Source organism: Denticeps clupeoides, chromosome 13, assembly GCF_900700375.1.
Source record: "Denticeps clupeoides chromosome 13, fDenClu1.1, whole genome shotgun sequence".
In the NCBI taxonomy this organism is placed as follows: Eukaryota; Metazoa; Chordata; class Actinopteri; order Clupeiformes; family Denticipitidae; genus Denticeps; species Denticeps clupeoides.
Genome location: NC_041719.1, coordinates 12,608,234 through 12,628,353, shown reverse-complemented (window position 1 = coordinate 12,628,353; position 20,120 = coordinate 12,608,234). Strand labels below are relative to the sequence as shown.

Here is a 20,120-nt window from a genome sequence, read left to right as displayed (position 1 = left end):
TTCAGGTCAGGCGGTTCTGGGAGGAGGCCGGCGCTCAGGAGCCTATTTCACCCGGAGCACTGGAGCGCACTGGGGGGCACTGGGCCGTCGCATGAACCCACTGTTGAGGGAAAACAATGGGAAGTGTGATCACCACCAAACAGGGGTGGTGTGTGTCTTTGTGCAGCATTTTATTCAGCTCCAGCAGCTCGCCTCAACACCCGGCTCACGGGGACACCTAATTGCCGGCAGATATTTAGGACACTGGGTTAGCTGTCTTCTCTCAGCTGTACATTCAACGAATCTGTTCTGGCCATTTTTTCAATGCTTATTGTTCATACCAACTGATGTGAAATAAATAAAATCACACAAAAGACAATCGTTTATCAGCTTTTATTTTTTAAAAAAGCATTAATATTCATACATATCCTCCATCATAATAACACAGCATAGAATAATACCACAAATACATACACCTCATGGCTAAAGCAGCAATACAACAACTAAACAGTAAAAAAAAATTCCCTGTGTTTTTCCAATGTTGTTTTTCCATAATTTAATATAGCAATATTGAAATACTGATTATGTTCTAAAATACTGAATATGTTATAGTAATTTTACCGTGAAGTACATCAGAAAACCCAATCCTACAAATCCTGCCCCAACTTACCTCCAAACCTCTACTTACCTGCACTTAAACTTTATTATACCATAAATCTCCATCTATTCTATCCATGTTGCCTCGCAGAGGATGTGATATGGACTTCTGGACTTCCTCTCAGCTCCTCCCTCAATAAGAAACTGTCTGAAACCACGAGACAGAACAAAACATAATGAATTTCATGTGCATAATGGACTAGAGCGATAACGACACAGTCTGAGCTGCCGTTGCGGTTTTGCATTCATGATGCTTTGTCTGGGCAGATGTGACGCGGCGCCGTAAATATGTTACGGTGCAGCGGCGCCGGGAAGGACAGTAGCATCCCTGCTCTGCCGTAATGATGCTCCGTCAGCGTCAGGCCGGATGACGTGGCGCGTGTCTGCCCCTCTGCACTGGCCCAGCCACGCCATCCTGTTTACCAACAGGCTCAGGGGCGGAGCCCAGACGTTATCAGCTGAAGGGGTGACCCCGCAGCCTCCAGACAGACATGGGTCACAACGAGGCTGTCTGGGCACTCTGCTTGACCCCAGGCCCTGCAGCCAGGAAAGGGGGGTAGTGCAGGACCGGGGCCAGACAAATATCACCTCTGGGATTAGGATGGAGACACAAACGACTGACCCCGTTAATTCTCAAGAGCAAGGCACCGGCTCGTGCCCCGTCACCGCTGCAATCCATGCAAGATTTAAAAATTGCTGTCCCCCAAAATAAAAAAGGCATTTGGAGCATCGTTAAACAAAATCATGAATGCAAATATAATGTGAGATACCACAAACAGAGAATTCTCATTGTGTCTGTACACACACCAAAAAAAAAAAATCTGACAATTCTTAAGAAAAATAGTAAGGAAGAGACGATTATTTGTGTTTGAGCTGGACAAGTTAGACCGTAGAGCATGTTTAAGAAGAAAACCCAGACGGATGATGATAATATTCTACTGAGGATGTTGCATCAGGCTCCGGAGGCAGCAGCTTGGGAGGCAGCGTACCCCGACCTGCTGACTGGAGGCCCAGGGAGCAGCTTAATTTATTCCAGTTCAGCTGGGGGTGGCTTGTGTCTGGGACCCCTTCAATAGCCCTGGGAGACGGCTAAGGGTGCCTATATGTACGAGGGGGGTGTTTTTTTTTTTTTTTTTTGGAGGGGTTGCTAGGTTCCTTGTTCAATTCAGACTGTCTGATGTCCTATTATTATTTGGGACAGGTTGGAGGGGGACGGAGCTGTTTAACCCCTGCTAGACTGCTGCTCTTGGGCCCTATTATTTAGAGGGCGCAGTCTGACGCATACTAATTCTGCATCACTCAGACAAGAATTGGGGCTTGCATGAGAAGCAGAGCGCTTCGTGTGAAAGGGGCACTGTGGGGAGGCTGCATTGAAACACAGTGGCATATGCTTAATATGTGCAAACCCTGGCCAGTGTCCAGTGGCTGGACATAATTCTGCTTTTTAAGAGCAGATGACGGCTTAGACTGGTGACTCTTGCACGAAATGCATGCACAACTCTGATCAAATGACAGCTAATGTTGAAAGTTTAGGGATATTTAGAGATTATCCATGAAAAAAACATGAAATGGATTTGAATAGAAAAATATACTGAAAGAATAATTAATAATCATTGTCAAAGTCAAATGATGCACTAGATACTCTACTAGTCTGAATTTGGCCAATTTTATTTAATCACTGCAGCTGTTTTTAAATTGAAAAATATTTTCTATAAATGAATAAAGACTTAAAAATGACAGACTTGGGTTAATGAACATAACCTTCCATTGAAAGTCAAGGCCCTCTTTGCATGCAGATATTCCATCATCATTTACAACATGGACAAGGTCTGGACTGGAGTTTTAATAAACCAAATGTTTCCCATCAAAAATGAGGATATATACACACACATATGTGTTTAAATTAGTTTATTTATGTGTGTCTTCATGTATGGATATATGAAACATACATATAAATTATATGTTTCTAAGATTCCACTAATCTGACGACCTTATCATGGTAACTAAGAGAACCTCCATGATGCATTTTTCACTAGGGGAATGGTATTGGGGGGCTTTTGTCTGTGTTCCTGGTGGCCTTTGGGGTCCTGAGAAGGACAGTTAGGCTGTCAGGGGGTTATTCGGTTCTCTCAGCCTCGATTTTGTGTCCGACCGACAAAGACGTACGCCGGGCCTCATTAAAAATACATGCCATTGGATCACACCTCGCATGAATCAAGTGATTTTCCTACGCCATAAGTGACCATGACTGAGTTGTGAATGGGGGGTTGAGAACAGCTATGCCAATAGAGCGCCGCGCTGAGTCCCCATGGGAACCACCCCTTCATCGAGGGGGGCTCATTTAGCCATTGTTCATCTGTTAACACTGCTGGGATAAAACTTTTTTATGGACTCAGTAAAGCAAACTTCAGTCCACTTTAACACAAGAGAGTCGGGGAGGGGTCAGGAAAGGAAAATATCAAGCAAAAGAAACTAGCTTTGATTCTTAAATGTTTCTAATATGAATATAGCATATGTATTATTATCATACACATGAATCGGCATATTGAAGCTGTCCTGACTGGCATACGAAAAAAGGAAAAAATGTACTGACACGTTCCCTGTGGGTACAGATCACTAAGCCGCCTCCTTGGCGAGTAGGGTGGACAGTAGGAACATAAAGGAAGATATAGGTGTTGCTATGGAGCTGTGGGGTGAGGGTGGACAGCGATATGCCGGCATGGGTCTGCACCGGGGTTCAGGTCACTGCGATGCGTTATACCTCAACATGGAGGAGTCACAAAGATGGGAGTCCACACAGCTCCCTCCCATTCCTCCCTCCCTCGCCGTACGCTCACGCAGCAAGGACCCCGCGATTCTTCCCTGCAGCTGTCTAGAACGTGCCTGATAGAAAACATGCCACGTACAGCACGCTGCTGCCCGCCCACCCGGTACACCACAACGACTTACGGACGTCACCGCTTCGTCCAATTACCTTTTCTCCCGATTTTCTGACACAGGTCCTCCTCTTTCCGCCAACATCGTGTCCAACAGTCTTTGTGAGCCTCAGACCCTATTCTTCGCCCTATGCTCCCACAGCCCACGAGATTCGACAGAGCTGATGGCTTTTCAGCCCAGAATGAATCTGAATACATTTACATAGAGATTATGCTACAATTGCGAATCCTTAATGCCAGCAAGGATCTGTCATGCTAGTCATTGTCCAAGAATATGTAGATGTGCGATGGGGGAAATGCACAGCACAGAAATCTTCCTCAGATTAGTCTATGCTGACAATTGTCCTTCAATTTTAGTGTAGCTGATTTGAATATGCGAACTGTGTTTACCACATGGGATTAATATTAGACAGTTACCCTTATTATTTTAATTATTTTTAATAGCATCATTATTATGAGTAGGGGTCGTGTTCAGAGGCACATCACAGCTCCAAAGAAAAAACAACATTTATATATACTGTCACACCAGAAACAATAACCACAGACTGCAGGCCACTGTATATTATTTACTATCTTGTTAAAGCCGCTACTTTGCTGCACAATATCGTGAGCCTCCCCGTGCAGCCAAAGTGCACTCCGGCCAGAGGGAGTGAGCGAGGGAAGGAGGTCAGCAGGGAGGAGGTTAAAACCCAGAGGCAAGTGTGTATCCACCCCAGCTGAGCAGACATTTTGTTGACACGCTGATAGGGATTTAAGCAGTGGGTGGGTGGGTGTTGGCTGCTAGGTGAGAGAATGAGCTCACAGGGAAAGCGAGGGGCTCACAAAAGTGCCGTTACTAAGCTTGATTTCAGCGCAAGTTGAGACGATTAGGCCCTGAGAGGTGGAGGGGTGGGGGCGCAAGCAGGCCAGGGACAGGTCCATTGAGGTGAAGGGGGTGTGGGGGGTGTGGGGTGTCATTCAGCCGAGGTAATGAAGCATAAGCTGAGATGAATACGGGAATCAACCAGAGGCTCGCCATGGGTTTGCATCTTCCAGGCCTTTTCAATCACTTCCTTTCTTCTGAAAAAAAACCCCCTCAAAAACATGCTGGTCCCTTTACTTAAAGAGACAACATTTCCACAGTTGTGTGCCAGACTAACATTATTAACATTGTCCGATTAACTGGGTCAATTTGAGAAAGTTATAATCAACTATGAAACAAATCTGATTTCAACTGGCATTTTCTGAAAGAACAAAATAAATGATATCAACATTCTTGTTTTATATATTTAAATTGATCCCTCACATTCTTTTTTTAAATATAACCAAAGGTGCAATATGAACAATATGATCAAAGCCGCAACCCGCAACATTATTTAAAAAAAATCTTTTGTCGACAAAGCTTAGGAAGTCCCCCCAGTTTAAAATATGGGGCCACTGGGCCTTTAAAAACCCTCTAATTTCAGACTGAACCCAGAAAGCCAGAACTGTTCATCAGACAAGAACCCCCCTGACCTTGACCTCTGGGGTCCTCCTTCACCTGCTGCTGAATGGAAGTCAGTGCAGCTGGGCTGTCTAGCGCCTGCCTGTCTGCCTGGGTGCGGCGCGCCCGTCCGTTCCCACGCTTAGTTAGCAGCAATTTACATTCAGCCTGGTCTCTGTGGCATATTTTACTACCCTGGCAGGACAAAAAAAAAAACAAAAACACGTTATCTGCCCATCCGTGTCTCTGCTTAGCTGTAGGTCAACACAAGACAAGCAAGCAGCTCCTCCAAGTCCACTGTCACGTTTCGGAACCTCGATTCTTTTTCTCTTTTTTTTTTTTCATCATGGAAGGACACCAGCCTCCTGTGGTCCTTAAGCTTCCGCTCCCATCCGGTGAGCAAACGAGCCTTTCTCCCTGGGTGGGCCGGGCAGCAGAATGGCTGTCACCCCGCTCACATTTTCATTACAGTCAAATCTCAGCCGCGGAACTCCGGTGTGCCCCCTTGCTACAGTGGCGACAGTTTAATCACACAAACAGCACTCCATTTTCATTTCCCTTTTCATACACCAGGCCGGCCCGCTCCCCAACGCACAGATTTCGGTTCGCAGGACCGTCGGCACCGCTGAGCGCTTGTGGGCTTTAAAATGACATAATCAGTGACTTGGATAAATGCCTGAATGTTTTTCCTCAACGCCGGTCCTCCGTGTAGCATGTTAAATGACTAGCTGCTTCGCCCCTCCAAGTATCAACTCTTCCTGCAGCCTTCCTGCCTCTGAGGTTAGTGATAGTCCAAAATACATTTATTTCACAAATAGCACTTCATACGGACATTTCGGCATATGCCAGAACAAAATTAGGCCATCGGATACAGACGACACAAAGTCATCTATAGCAGTGTTCAATAAATGCCACAATTATAAATATTGCATGCATAAATGTAAATGTTAAAAAAATATATTGTATGGCTACATGTTATAGGACATTTCATGCTGAGGTTCCAAATAAAGCTACAACTTACAGCGAATACTATAGAAAGAACCCTTTCATTCAATATCAATGCCGAAATGCAACTTCACTACATCACTGAACATCCAAAGCCCCAATGCCCTGCAGCGGCCGTTCATCCACAACCACTGCACATCTATAAAAAATATTATAATTAAAAAATAATAATAATAATTACATAGAATGGCTAGGCAGTCAATAGGCATTCGTTTAAAAAAATTAACCAGCAGAAGCATTTTTTTTCTGAAACCGCTGCATGTGTATTAGCATCACGCATTTTTATAAAGCTAATTTAATTTAGTTTTTTCCCAGTCATATTAAATGGTTATATTGCTTTAATTTAAAAGCATGCAAAATCAATAGCATTTGTTTTATGAAACAGCCCTGATATAAATTTCTCAAAAAGTCAACACCACATTATTCTCCCAGCCAAATCAACAGAGCTATAATCATAATGAATGAAACATATTCCATTTCTTTGCTAAAGTGATATCCATTTGGCTTATGGCACAAACCCTGACTTCCTCCCAGATACTAAATCCTGATTAAAATCAGCAAAGGCAGGAAATTCTCATCGAGACAGAATGGAATGGCTGGCAAGTTTCTGGCCCGTTTACGAATGACGCATGGACGAATGTGGATGGGGACGTCCACTGCTCGGCCGTCTGCCCGTTTCCTGAGGGATCCATCACTGGCATCTAACGGGTGGAGAGCGCTGCTCCCTTCCCCGTATTCCTCCCACTTCAGGCCGCCATGGCTTCTGCTCTAACAGGATTTACTGTACTCATGTTCTCCTGCCCTTTTGTGTTGAATCACGCACCATTTCACAAGGCCACTGGCGGACATATTTGTTAATTTAATTGAGGTTGGTAATCATCGCCATTAAGCCTGTTTCTAATATTATGGGTTTCTGCATTGCACCACCTCTCTGTATGCTTGCCAAGGAGGTGTGGGGCGTATTGGTGGTATTGTGTGTGTGTGTTTGTTTGCTGGGAAATAATTCTGTCTGGCGCGGCAGCAGAAAACATATGGGCTCCCAGCTGTTCTAAATATGCAAATGAGAGACAAGCACACCCGGGCTGACCCAGACGAGTGATTGGCCCCTGTGATTTCTCCTGTCTAAAGGCCCCAGACAGACAAGTGCCCAACCCCCACCCCAGCCCACACCTCATATGTCACCCAAAGGGGGGAAAATTAACAACGCAGCACCTAAGAAAAAACGAACAGCGCCTATATACAGACCCAGTACCTTCCATCCCATCCTGTAAATCATGCAAACAAGCAAACATCTCACGGCTCTTTACTCTGTACGTTTCTGACAGATATTACACTCTTTGTTGATATAAATATGACTAGAATAAATTCAAATACAAAACTAATAAAGAGAACAAACTGTTTAATCCATATTACATGTGAGTGTCGTGTTTTCCCTTCGCACGTTATGCAAGAGTATTAAAAAAAATTACAACTTATAAAAAGACCACACACACACGCACACAACATATAGTGCAATTCATGTCCAGATACAGGCTTCTTCATACATTGTTTCTGCTCAGGGTATTTTAAGCTCTTTTTATTAAATATTTTTGTATAAAGCTACAATTACAAATTTGTGTACTTTTATTGGAGGATATGATTAGATATGAGTAGCGAGGCCAAAAAAAAAGGCTGCAGCTCACATAGCAGAACATGGTGCGAAATTCTAGGTTCAAATGTTCCAGTGAATTTTAACCACCAACAACCATACAGGCTCAAGAATCTCTGGCATTTGTTAGCAAAGGATTATGCAAATTTTTACACTGTCAACAGGACACATTTCCTAGTTCATGACTAGGAAATGTATGATGGTTCCGTGACAGAAGTCTGCATTAGAAGACCATCCACTCAGCTGAAACAACACCACCGGACATAATCGCAAATACAGTCTAATCTTCCCCAGCCTATTGCAACGATCACATGGCCTTTCATATTGTACGTTTTACATAAACAAGACGTGAAAACGAATGATTTTTTTCAAAAAGTATTTGGGATCTGGCCGCTCTGGCAGCTCTGCCACAACCCAGCGTCCACTGCATTCCTTGGGTACATTATTCCTTCGAGTGACCCCCATAAGACAAGTCCAGCCTTTCCACGTCTTATTCCCTCAAACACAAGATGCACTTTGCCGGAGTCACCCTGCGCCTCGGCTCCGGCGCTTTGTCCCTCGCAGCCCGCTGTGCGGCGGGGGCCGACGTGAGCGTAAGAAAATGAATATGAAGTGGCGCATTGTGTGGCGCCGCACAATGTCGCCCGGTGAGCGCTGTGTGAAGGGCGCGCGCTGACGGGTCGCACGGCGCTGCAGCGCGCCAGGCCCTACAGTGGGGAGTGCCGCGCATGATAATCAGGTCATTATGGGATGGCTGTCTGGAGGTAGGCCCTTCTCGCAGGCTTACAGTCGTCCACCCAACGCACGCGGTCACAGATGTGGCATATGGCGCCATGGCGGGGACGCTTTGTGAGCGCAGAGCCATATTTCTTTTCACGTTTAAAGCCACGGTGGCACCAACGCCTGCACGCGGGAGAGGATCGGATGACAGGGAAACAAAAGGGACGGTTTCGACGCGCTTTTTTTTGCGTGCAGGTGACGGCTTGCTGGCATTACGCTCGGCACGGGATGATAAAACAAACGCATGCAAATGAAATTATCGCTTATTTGCATTTGCGCACTGATTAAGCAGATGGCCAACATTAAAGGCAGCGCCATCTTGAGTAATGAGACAGCTGGCAGGCGGCGGCAGCCATTTTGTCAACGGCGCTGCCCGGCATCGACACAGCGTGGCGCCAGCTCGTATACAGGATGGCAGCGGAGGGCAGAGGGGGTTCGCCACGTTTCACCACGCAGCCATCGCAACGCCACTCCTATACATGCACAGTAGGCGAAGGTGCGGACACTTACCGCGTGAAAACGCGCTGCCATTAACCCAGGTGCATCATGGTCTTGCGCAGTCACCCTCAGGCTTCATCAGAATCTTTCGGTGGAGGATTGAGAAGGAATAAAAAATATGTGCATGTCCAGCATTGATGTTCATCAGAGTTATCCAGTCTGAAGTGTTGAATTCATCTTGAAAATGGGAACCGAATTGTAATTGTCCCTTTTATCCTGGTTCATCTGATTTAAATGGCACCATGCATGATGGGACGGTATATAAAAAGAAAAGAAATAAGAAAGGCCTTTCAACACGAGTGGGATCCTCGGCAAATGTTCATTCAAACAGTCACGGGGAATGCATGTTCACAGCAAGGAATAAAAAAAAAAAAAAAGACCTTTGACATCCTTTTTCTATTCCTTCACTGGCAGACAAAGTTTTATCAAATGGTCTTGGGTCAGTAGAGTCCCTCCGGCAGAACCACACACACACACACACACACACACACACACACGCCGATCAGGTTTTAGCCCTTGCCTGATGTTCGCTGGCTGGGAATGGGCTGGGAGAAAGCCGAGCGCTGCCGCTCCCTCGGCGCCCTGGCCGGGGGCTGTGTTGGGCGACCCCTGGCAGCCTCTCTCCTCCGTATTGATTTCTTCTGCTCCTTGCTGCCGAGGCGCCGGTTGCCAGCGGGGATGGCGGCCCACCTCGCCTGCCCACTCCGTCGCTCCCTGGCTGGCCCGAGCCATCTCCGGGAGACCCGAAGACGGAAGGAGAAGCCACCGGGGGGAGAGGAAGAAGAGCGCCCATGGCGATGAACAGCTGTGTTCACCTGCTCCGAGTTCATTCCTCCAACCGAACTTCATCCTCCAACAACTCCCACTCGCCCTCCTCCTTCACACAAACAACAAGAGAGACAGACGAGAGAGAGAGAGAGAAGTTCAGTCTAACTTCCAGCATTTCGCCCATTCCGGGTGTCAATTCGCGCCTTTGATCACGGAGATGTGGAAGGTGAACGTTTTGGCATCCTCTTGCTGTTTGTAATGTGCACTTGATAACCTTGAAACAAGAGAGGCTGAAACTCAAGATTTTTTGAGCTAAGTGTGTCAGAAACTTCCTGCCAAGTACACTTACTGCCACTACCCTGACGTCACTGCAGCCGGTCCCATTACTGAGTCAGGACTGGGTGCTCTCAGCTGTGAAGTATCAATGAAAAGAAGCACAATTCCAATTTTGGGGGAGCTAAGGGGAGCCCAGCTCGCCCCAAATTTAAAAAAAAACTTAATATGGCAATTCTGTGCGTTTATTTGCCCATTTTACATTCCATTTTCTGAACAACCGTTTTGACAAATCAACACCATTCACTGTCAGCGCAGCGCTGCACTCGATTTAAACTTCTTGTTGTGTTGCCATCATAATACATGAATTACACCGGATAACAGAGCTCCCCTGAAAGTCCTTGTGTAATTATTTTAATAGAACTTATTGAAAGAGAAGGTTGTGTATCTCTGTATTTTTTTGCACACGTTTCTTTTCATCGCTGGAAGTAAAATGTTAAAGAAAAAAAAAAAAAAAAAAAACTTCAGCTCTCATAAAGCACATTATTCTAATGATTTCAGGTCTCTCTTATCATGGTAATGTCAGAGAGGGACATTCCTTTAGGAATCTCTGTCCCATTGAGGCCCCAACCGGTGAAAGAACTGTTCCCGTCGCCCTTTTTCCTCCACCCTCACCAGCAAAGCCAGCCTCTCCTCGCCAAAAGGACGGGAGAGCAGACATGCAAAGAAGCTGCCGCGAAGAGGTGAAGATCAGGAAGTTCGTGGCGACGTATAAAAACGCTGCGTTGTCCAGAGGACTGGGATGATGGGGCAGCGCCCGCCCGGGGACTGGTTTTGGGCCGGGATGGGGGTGCTGGATGGGGGCAGGAGAAAGCCGAGGGTGAGGTTCACATCTCAGACACAATAATACTATTCATTGGGCTCAGACATGGGTGTTAACTCCCCCCGACAAGACACAATGGGGGCTCCCTGGCATTCAGACAGCCCTGGTGATATTGTTAGTTCAGGGCGGCATTCTCGCGGCCGCGGGATAAAGCGGCTGCATTGTGCCACGCCGGCAGGATGGATGGAGGGAGGCTTGAGTGGTGAAAGGCAAAAAGAGAGAGAACAGTGCGTTTGTCTATCTGTCAGCTCTGAAGGAGAGGGCAGAGGCGGTGGGGGGGGGTTCGCCCCATGGCATTGGACTTGTTGAAAAAAAAAAAATTTGTTTTTTTTTTAAAAAAAAGAGAGTGTGAGAGAACGAGATGACGCTATAAATATTATTGAAGCGGCCAAGTGCAGAACTAAAGAGTCACAGGAGGGGGTGGGGAAGAGGAGGGAACGACTTTACTTTATGGATACGAGCTTCGTCCCAGTTCACGTCCTTCGTGTTGGCTTCACGCAAGGGCGGCATGCGGAATGAGCGGAGGGCAGCGGGAACGTGCGCGCAGATACGACCCCAACCGGGCAGCCGGCGAGACAAAAGCCGGAGCTGCCGCAGATGCCGCGTGATTCGAGCTGAGCTGACGTCCAAGTACCGCGAGACGTCCCCCTCTCCTGCTCCGCGCCCCCGCTTCCCCCCGTCCTTTATTCCAGGGTGCCCTGAAAACGCTTCTGCAGCCTCGGATGAAAGGTGCCGTCACTGGGTTCCCTCATCCGGCTGCCATCTGACATCACCAGCATCTTCTGAGGCTGGGAGATATGAGAGGGTGTGCTGCCGTGGCTTGGGTCGAGATTCCTCCATGTTCCACTAGGACAACAATTATAATATTCATACGTTTACCTTTTAAATAAAATTGATGGATTGGATTCAAAACCTTCACATTGCCCTCCCGCATGCTCACAAACACAGGAATACATTACAGGCAAATACACACACACACACACACACACACACACATCCTGTTGCACAATGCCCCTTCGTCCGCGTACACAATCCGCTTTTACAAAGAGTACTTTGTTTCTCCTCTGGTTAACTCCAACCATTAGTTCCCATGGCAACCCTGCCTCCTCTTCCGTCTGTGACTGACACCGGACCAGCGGAGGTATGGCTTGCTCTCTCGCTCCGGATAGGCTCCTCACTCTCGCCCGTGGCCAATGGGGGCTTGAGCCTCTGTACCCGCTGTACCATTCACACCCCTTTATATCTGTAGGGTTTCTATAAAGTAAATATCTTCGAACACCGCGTTATTATTTTTTGATAATTCTCGACATTCGAATGATCACGATGTGCCTTTTCAGACGACACTAACAGAACCCTGAAAGATGGAAGCAGAAGCCTCCCCGCAGGCCTTGTCCGGTTTGATTATATAATGCGCCCCCCCACACCGCTGCCACGTAAATAGGTCACACTGTGAGGATTTTCCAGATGTTGGATGCACACACAGATGTGATAAGAGTGCTCGCTGAGGGACCGACTCGCTCTCCATATCTGTGCTCGAGCAGGACGCCCGGCTCGGCGTCTCCGGCCTTCGTTGGACGCGCTGAACGTTCCCCTCAAACGCGGTGCTCCTCAGTAATTAGACTCTAAAGGCACCCGCGGGCGTCCTCATTGTCTGGGTGGCGCTGTTTGCGCTGGCAGCACAATGCAGACAATGGCCGCCGCGCGTGTGGGGAGGGCCACCAACCTGCCGGCAGTAAACCGGCGTTTACCTTCACAAAGGCGCAAACAAGCCGGACACAGCGGCGCGGAACGGGAGGGCAAATGGGAAAAATGAGGTGGGGTCTCAGCGTGGGGGCGATGATAAGTTCAACGTGTCCGACAGCCTGGAGTCTGGAGGGGAGCGGGGTCGGGCAGAGCGGGAAAAGGCCGGGAGAGGGTGGTCATTATGTCGGGAAGTTTGTTGTATTCAACCGGATCTGGTTAAACTGTGGAAGGGGAACGCAGGTAAGACCCCCGGTTCGCTGGGCTCTTTAAAACCGGCGACTTGGCAGTTCTGTTGATTGAACATGCCAAATCCCATTTGTTCGGAGGGGTGCGTGCCCGCGTATTGACATGCCGTAACCCTGAGCTTCTGCGGAAGGAGGCCTCAGATGTGCACTGCCGGCGGCTCCCCTCCCCTTCGTCCGCAGGCCTCGGAGGGAACCCCCCCCCGCCCGCCCGCCCGCAACCGCGCAGCCCCTTCCCCGGTGCACGGCTGCCAGACACTAACGCTCAGCAGCTCTCCAAGCATTATTGATCCTGAGTGGAAGTGGACTGGAGAGCGGGCACTCCGGCACTGCCTCTCAACGCTCTCCATCCTCAACTTTTTCCTCTCTGCCCCCCACTCCATTTATCAAGGTTAAAGAACTCTTATAAAAAGGGAAGGAGGGGGGGGTCACTGGAATGTTATCTGACTTCATGAAAGAAAAGGCCCTCCAGGCACTACAGTAAAAAGAGGCCGTTTCTTTTTTTTTTTTTAACTCAACCCTCTGGCCCACTCAAATGAGCAGAAATTGTGCTTTCATAAAAAGACCATAATGTGGCATTTAATAAAACGTTATGGCAAATATTGAAAATAGTACGTAGAACGCGGTTCTGTTTGTCCGACTGGCAAACGAGAAAAATACAGCATGTGAAATGTATATATCTTTAATACACAGTCTTCATAAAGGAGTCTTGCCAGGGAGGGGAAAATGCACCAACAGGCCGCTGAGTTTCCTCTCGCTCCGTGCTCAGTTATGGCCACAATGAATCTTCATGTCAAGCTAATTAAGTGAGTCTCCTTTTTGTCTCCATCTTGTCCAGCGCAACTATGACTGGAGGTAGAGAAGAGGATGAGGGCGTCCGTCCCTGTTCCTCTGAAAGAAAATGAACCTACCGCCGGTGCTCTGGAGCAGAGATCGTGTGGGTCTGCATCTGCATCGAGAGCTACAATAATGCAAATATGTTCAAATCGATACGAACATGTCAAAAATACTCATCTATCGCACCAATTTAAAACCAGAATAAATATTTTCCACATACGAGCCGAGAACTATGGCAAGTTCAACTCTTTGTAGTCCGTTGCCAAAACACATATTGAATCGCTCACTTTGAGTGTTTTTTTTTTTTCAGAGCCCCACAGCTCCATAACTCCTCCAGGATTGGCTCTCAGGCAGCCTAAGCTGTAGCAAATGCAACTCTCCTCTATGATCTGCACCTAAAGCAAAAGTCTCATTTAAATTCTTCTCTTTGGACGTTGCCTGGGAAGCCATCACTCTCCGCTCCATTGTCTAAAGTAGCTGTCCTTCACAATTAAGCATGAGCAGGCTGCCTAGTATCAGCAAGGCATGGCAATTTGGATGTTCACTCATTTCATAGGGAAGTGTGTGTTGAGGAAGATTTCGCATCCCAATACCTCAGCTGAATTGTTGAATTTTTCTGTTCAATCATTTAAATAAAATCCATTTAAATGACTTTAGTCCAGGAAAATAAATCCAAGATTATTTTGTGAATGTGATGTTCTGTGCATTGAAATTAAATGTTAATGAAACGCCCAAAATCAAGGATTTTTTTCAATTTTGAATACTGTATATGCATTTTGTTCATTCCATTAATAATAAAATACAGCAAAAAAACACATTCAGATTATCATTATTACTTTTATATCCCCTGAAGACTGAAGTCTCCTCAAATCTAGGCATAAGGGTGTCAGACAAACACCTCCTGCTCAACCCCCACCCAACCCACACCCCAATTTCATCCCCATCCCATAGTCAAGTTCCTGCCAAGGGTCTGATCGACACGCTAGCATCACAGCTGACAGCCTCATCCCCCACATCCAACACAGACTGGGGCATCTGGCTCTGAGGGGTCAGAACAGAGATCTAGCTCAGCCCACAGTCTACCACATGGTCAAGGTTATAACACAACAGAAAACAAAATGTATGATGTCCCTTTAGCAAATAATTGTGTACAACATGATACGAATAGAATTGATCACTAAAATTAACATGGATAAAAAGACCGAATAAAATTGACCTGAATAAATCTATTCAGATTATTTATTATCCTCACATTTTTTGTATTCAAATGCAGTTTTATGTTCCAATTTCATTTTCCCGCTATATGTAAGAAATACACATTATATTTATATTTATTTATTTATTTTTTGCAACCAGCTCTCAGCAGCCAAAGTCAAAGTTAATCTGAGTGTGCCATTGAGATTCAGTGGCAGAGGCACCTTATTAATTTGCAGAGACAGTCTAGAACTAGACAATGGCTCCAATGTGCTTGAAATAAGTGTCAGGGTGCATCCACTCCCCCACCTGCTAGTATGATGTGCCTCTGCGTGTGTGTGTGTGTGTGTGTGCGTGTCTGCGTGCATGCAAAATAAACGAGCTACGCATATGCATTGTATAAGTACGCAGGCCCAGTGTATATATTAGCAATGTGACTTGACCCTGGCCGACTCAGCCACTGTTTTGCGTCGCGCCGGGCGTGGGAAAAAGAAGAGACCTCTTTTCACAGCTGCTCCGGCCGTTGCATTGAACCAGTGAAGGCCTGCGCCCCGGACCACCCCCCACTCCCATTCACTCAGCAGCCTGCTGCCATTCAGAGCTCTGCCCCCCCCCCCCCGCCCTCCCTCCATCTCCCCCATCCATCCTTAATAAACACACTTTGCCTTTCATTGTGCGCCACACACCAGTTCCACTACTAGACTCGGTACTCCCTCAACAGAGACCTTCTTTCTGTTTTTCTTTACAGTTTTCTCACAGGATGACGTGAGAAATCAGTCATTGGCGAGGAACACACCTCAAGCGTCACCCAAAATAAGCCCTGCTGCTGTCATTTGTGCAATGACAGTCAAAGCTGTCACCCAATAATAAGCCAAGACTTTCCCAACCAATGTGCCTTAATATATGCAAACACATGCAAGTAGTCGCCACACACTCCACCTCTCCAAACACACAAGAATAAAGAGGATGCTTAAAATAAAAGCCAACTTGTGTTCATCGCTTCATATTCATTAATTACTGAGATAACAGAAGTGTATATGCAATGCATGCAAAATATTTAAAGTGAGGCAGTGGTGGTCTAGCGGGTAAGGAAGCGGGCCCTTAATCAGAAAGTTCGAATCCCGATCTGCCAAGGTGCCACTGAGGTGCCACTGAGCAAAGTACCGTCCCCACACACTGCTCCGCGGGCACCTGTCATGGCTGCCCACTGCACACCAAGGGTGATGGTTAAATGCAGAGGACACATTTCGTTGTGTCACCGTGTGCTGTGCTGCAGCGTTTCACAATGACAATCACTTCACTTTCATATTTCCCCAATAGACGTAGAAGGGAGGATCAAACTGCAGCATGTCCCATTAGCCGAGCCAGGAAAGATGGCGTCTCCCCCAGCCCAACATGCCACACAGGCCTGCCAAAGCCATGAACAGGGGAGTGGGGCTGCCCTGAGCGTAGGCTGAAATTAGAGATAGGGTGGAAATGAGGGGATTACAGCCTCCGTCTCCCACTGCTTATCCATAAACATAGGAAAATTGCAAGGAAGCCGGGCGGTGTGTGAAATCGCAAATCCACCGCGTGCCCATTTTACATAGAATAAAGCGGAAATTCGAATAGGCGTTTAAGAGCGCACTGGCAGCTTAAAATAAAACTCGTCCAATGTGCTGCATGAGTAACGAGTATTAAAATGATATGCTTTTATCTTGTGTATTTGTGTAGCTGCACCCACAGACACCCCCCAGCTCACGACGCCGCTCGGCAGGGCCCACGTTTTTTTCCCATTGATCTATCTACTTTGCAAACATAATTTTCAACACTTCCATAAGTCTTGCGACTCCAGTGCGCAGCAGATAAAAAGAAGAACGGGGGCCTGGAAGTTTGTTAGATGGGGTGGGGGATAGCTGCAGGGTTTTTTTAAGTCTGCTCTGATCTGCTGATTCTCAAATGCAATTTCTCCTTTGGGCCACACTGATACAGAACTAGGCCAGTGTCACCAACACATTTTTTTCCCTGTCCAGAAAGTAGAAGATTGTCTGGGGTTTCCATATATATACTCTCCTGCTCGCTCGGCCCTGTGACTTCATGTGCAGGTGCAGTGACCTCAGTACACACACACACTCACACTCACACACACACACACACACACACACACACACAATATGCAGCACTGCAGCCAAGAGGAAGGGAGAAAGGAAAAACATGCTCATTTCTTTACAATCTGTGTGTCACAATGCATGTGTGACAGGAGAATAACGGCGAAAGTTCACATGAGGAGGGAGTGGCCCTGCCCCCATCTTGCAAAAAAAAAAAAAAAAAAAAACTGCCATTGAACTCCGACTTGAGAGAGGCAGAAAGGAGGGGGAGGAGAGGGCCTGGAGTGGGTCAGGGAGAGAGGGCTTAGGGGGGAGGGGAGGAAGGATGGATGGACGATTCAGCTCGCAGAGGAGGGGACAGTAAAGGAATTAGAGGGGTGAGGGACTGAGCCACCCTCGCAGCCTTTCCACATGAGTACACCTTATGCCATCTCCCTGCCAAGGTCCCCCACGGATCTTAAAAGGATAAGGGTCCGGACAAAGGAATTAAAGTGTAGATTACACAAATGACCACCTTTCACGTTATCTGCCAAAACGGAGGAGCCATGCAAATTGGATAATAAAGCGTACGGCTCCCGGAGAAGTTCAGCCAAGGAGAAGGACTGGGGCTTGAAATACGGGACTGGCAGGGAAGGGGGTGACCTGATGCGATGATATGGTGGAGGGGGGGGGGGGGGGGGGGGGGCAAAGTAGACTTCTACTTTTTCTCAAACGATGTTTTACAATCTGAGCCGACCTCGGAAGGTGTGTTTTGCAGCTTGAAAAGTGGCTGTAATTGATAGCAGCGTTGCGCTCACCTCTGATCACGTGACCCCGGGAGGATCCTCGCTGCCGTCACGGCTCCCTGTACAGAAAACAGAAGGAACAGGGTGCTATCTTGAGGTGTTTCAGTTCTGCACACTGACAACCAGTCAGCTGCGATAGTGAACAACACAACAACAACAACAACACGTCGTCGTCGTCGCGCCTTGAACAGCAGATCCGGGGAATCGCGATACACGCCAGAAATCTGCCACTGAACTCAGCCGCGATCGTATAAAAATAAAAGTGATCGGGGTGGAACACGCGATTCTGGGTGTGCTCGGGCAAAATACGGGGTTCATTTAGGCTGAGACAAAAACGGACACGACGAAACTTGAATGAAAAAAAATTACTTTATTGTTTGCGCGTTATTCACTTATTTTACACCAGAATCTATCCTTTCGTCTCTGCAAAGGTCAGAGCAGAATTAACCACAGAAACATAACTATAAACCCTGGTTTCCAATCGGACGCGCAATGGCGGCCAAATGCAACATTGTTCACCTTTTTTTCGACATCTTAAAAAAAAAAAATATATATATATATATATATTTAAATGTGTAAAATTAAATTAGTTATATTATTTTAATTGGATGTGGAAAGAACCGGAAGCAATCTTAATCCCTGACGCCTACGTCCATCCATCCATCCTTCCATTTGCCTTTCTGTTCAGCTCAACACGAGTCCTGTGCGTCAACGCGACTCGTTTTTTTTTTTTTTTTTTTTTTGTTCCATTCCTCCCATTTTATTCCATGGGCCAGGGGCGGTTGCTAAGCTACCGCACTCAGAATTCATAAGTTCAGAGTGAGAGACGGGGTGATTGACATTTGCTTTCTGGAGAGTAAAAATAGAATAGTGTTTATAAATTAATAAAACCAGATTAACTAAATTAATTCCAAGCCCTTTTAAGACCGGTCTGGGCCCGACTGCAATCTGGTAGTGCTCTGCTGTGCATGCTGGCCAAAAATAAAAATCCTAAAATTAGTGGTGATTATGAGGAGTGTAGGTCTGGGTCCCGTTATTATTCCTCTTAATAAAAAGGCGAGCGTCACCGCTGTGTCTGAATAAACAAGGTCAAGTTGACATTATGACCGATGAACAAACAGAGCTGCAAAATCACGCAGTAAACGACGCAGCGATTTCAGCTCGGATCAAGTGACACCGATAAGAAATAAACGAGTAAATGTAACAGAAAGCAAAGTAGAGTCTTATCCTGGAAGATGGGTCGGTTGCAAGACACTACAGTCTCAGAAAACACACACACACACACACACACACACACACACACAGCCATGCACCTTTTACACGAGACCCGAGAACCTGGATGTGGGGAATGTTTATCACTGAAGGCACATGAAGCGTTTGCTCGACAGATTTTACTTAACTGCTGCTCCCCCAGTCGCACCTTATCTCGCAAAAAAGCGACGCGGATAAATATTCAAACCCGGAGCTATAAACCATGTAAATATCACAGCGATTCAGGCTCCAGTATTCTCTAAATCGACTTGGCTGCGAATGTGGGAAGCGGCACGGGCCTTCAAAACCAAAGCCGCTTGGTAAGCCAATAAAAAAAAAAAAAACAGAAGGTTCATTAACAGTCACAATTAACTCCATTCATTTGTATAATATTTTAAAACATTTTTCCTGTTCAGAACGTGGGGAGGCATTTTTTTTTTGGTACTTTCTATAATACGATCAGCACTGTTTTCTTTTTGATTCCATGTATTTTATTTTTTTTGCTTTCCCATCTGTGTAATGTAATACCAAAGTATTACTTCTGTTGAGATTAAAAAATAAGGTCACAGAGCAAGACAATGGATTTGGATGCATATGCCAGGTGCCGAGACAAGGCTCCATCTGCTGGGGCGCTCATGGCAGACCAGACACATATTAATGTGGGAAAATGTCTGGTCCGGTCCCAGACAGGCCGCTGATTGCATTTCAATCTCAAAGGATTGTGTTGGCATGATCCCTTTGTTATTCATTTATTACTGCTCAGCAGCGCTACATAAAATATTGCAGACTTGCAGTGGTTTTCTTTTTTTTATATCATGCTTTGTCCATGTGTGGGTTTAAAATGAGAAATATTCACAAACGGTTAAAACCAAATCTGAAATGTGTGTGTTTGAGAAATATGTTTTTGTTCCATACTTTGGCCTATTGTATCATGTTCTACACAAATATAATATATAATATTTGTACTGCATGTACCTCATATATTTTCTACTTGCGAGAACACCCGCGTTTTTAAAAATGATCAATTTTCACACGTGTGTAACAAATGAGGAAATGGTCTATTTAACAAGCATGTCATTTATACTGACGGCA

The 20,120-nt window shown here is 46.4% G+C and overlaps 1 long non-coding RNA gene across 4 annotated transcripts in view; it reads right to left on the bottom strand.

The window, feature by feature from the left end:
* Positions 1-356: 356 nt before the first annotated feature.
* Positions 357-20,120, bottom strand: part of LOC114802282 (uncharacterized) — a 30,568-nt gene continuing 10,804 nt past the window's right edge. For all 4 annotated transcript variants that reach the window (XR_003751703.1, XR_003751702.1, XR_003751701.1 and 1 more), the window contains exons 2-4: positions 17,790-17,836; positions 8,978-9,842; positions 357-784 (exon numbers count right to left, since the gene is read on the bottom strand). This is a non-coding gene — a long non-coding RNA (uncharacterized LOC114802282). The remainder of the gene's footprint in view (positions 785-8,977; positions 9,843-17,789; positions 17,837-20,120) is intronic.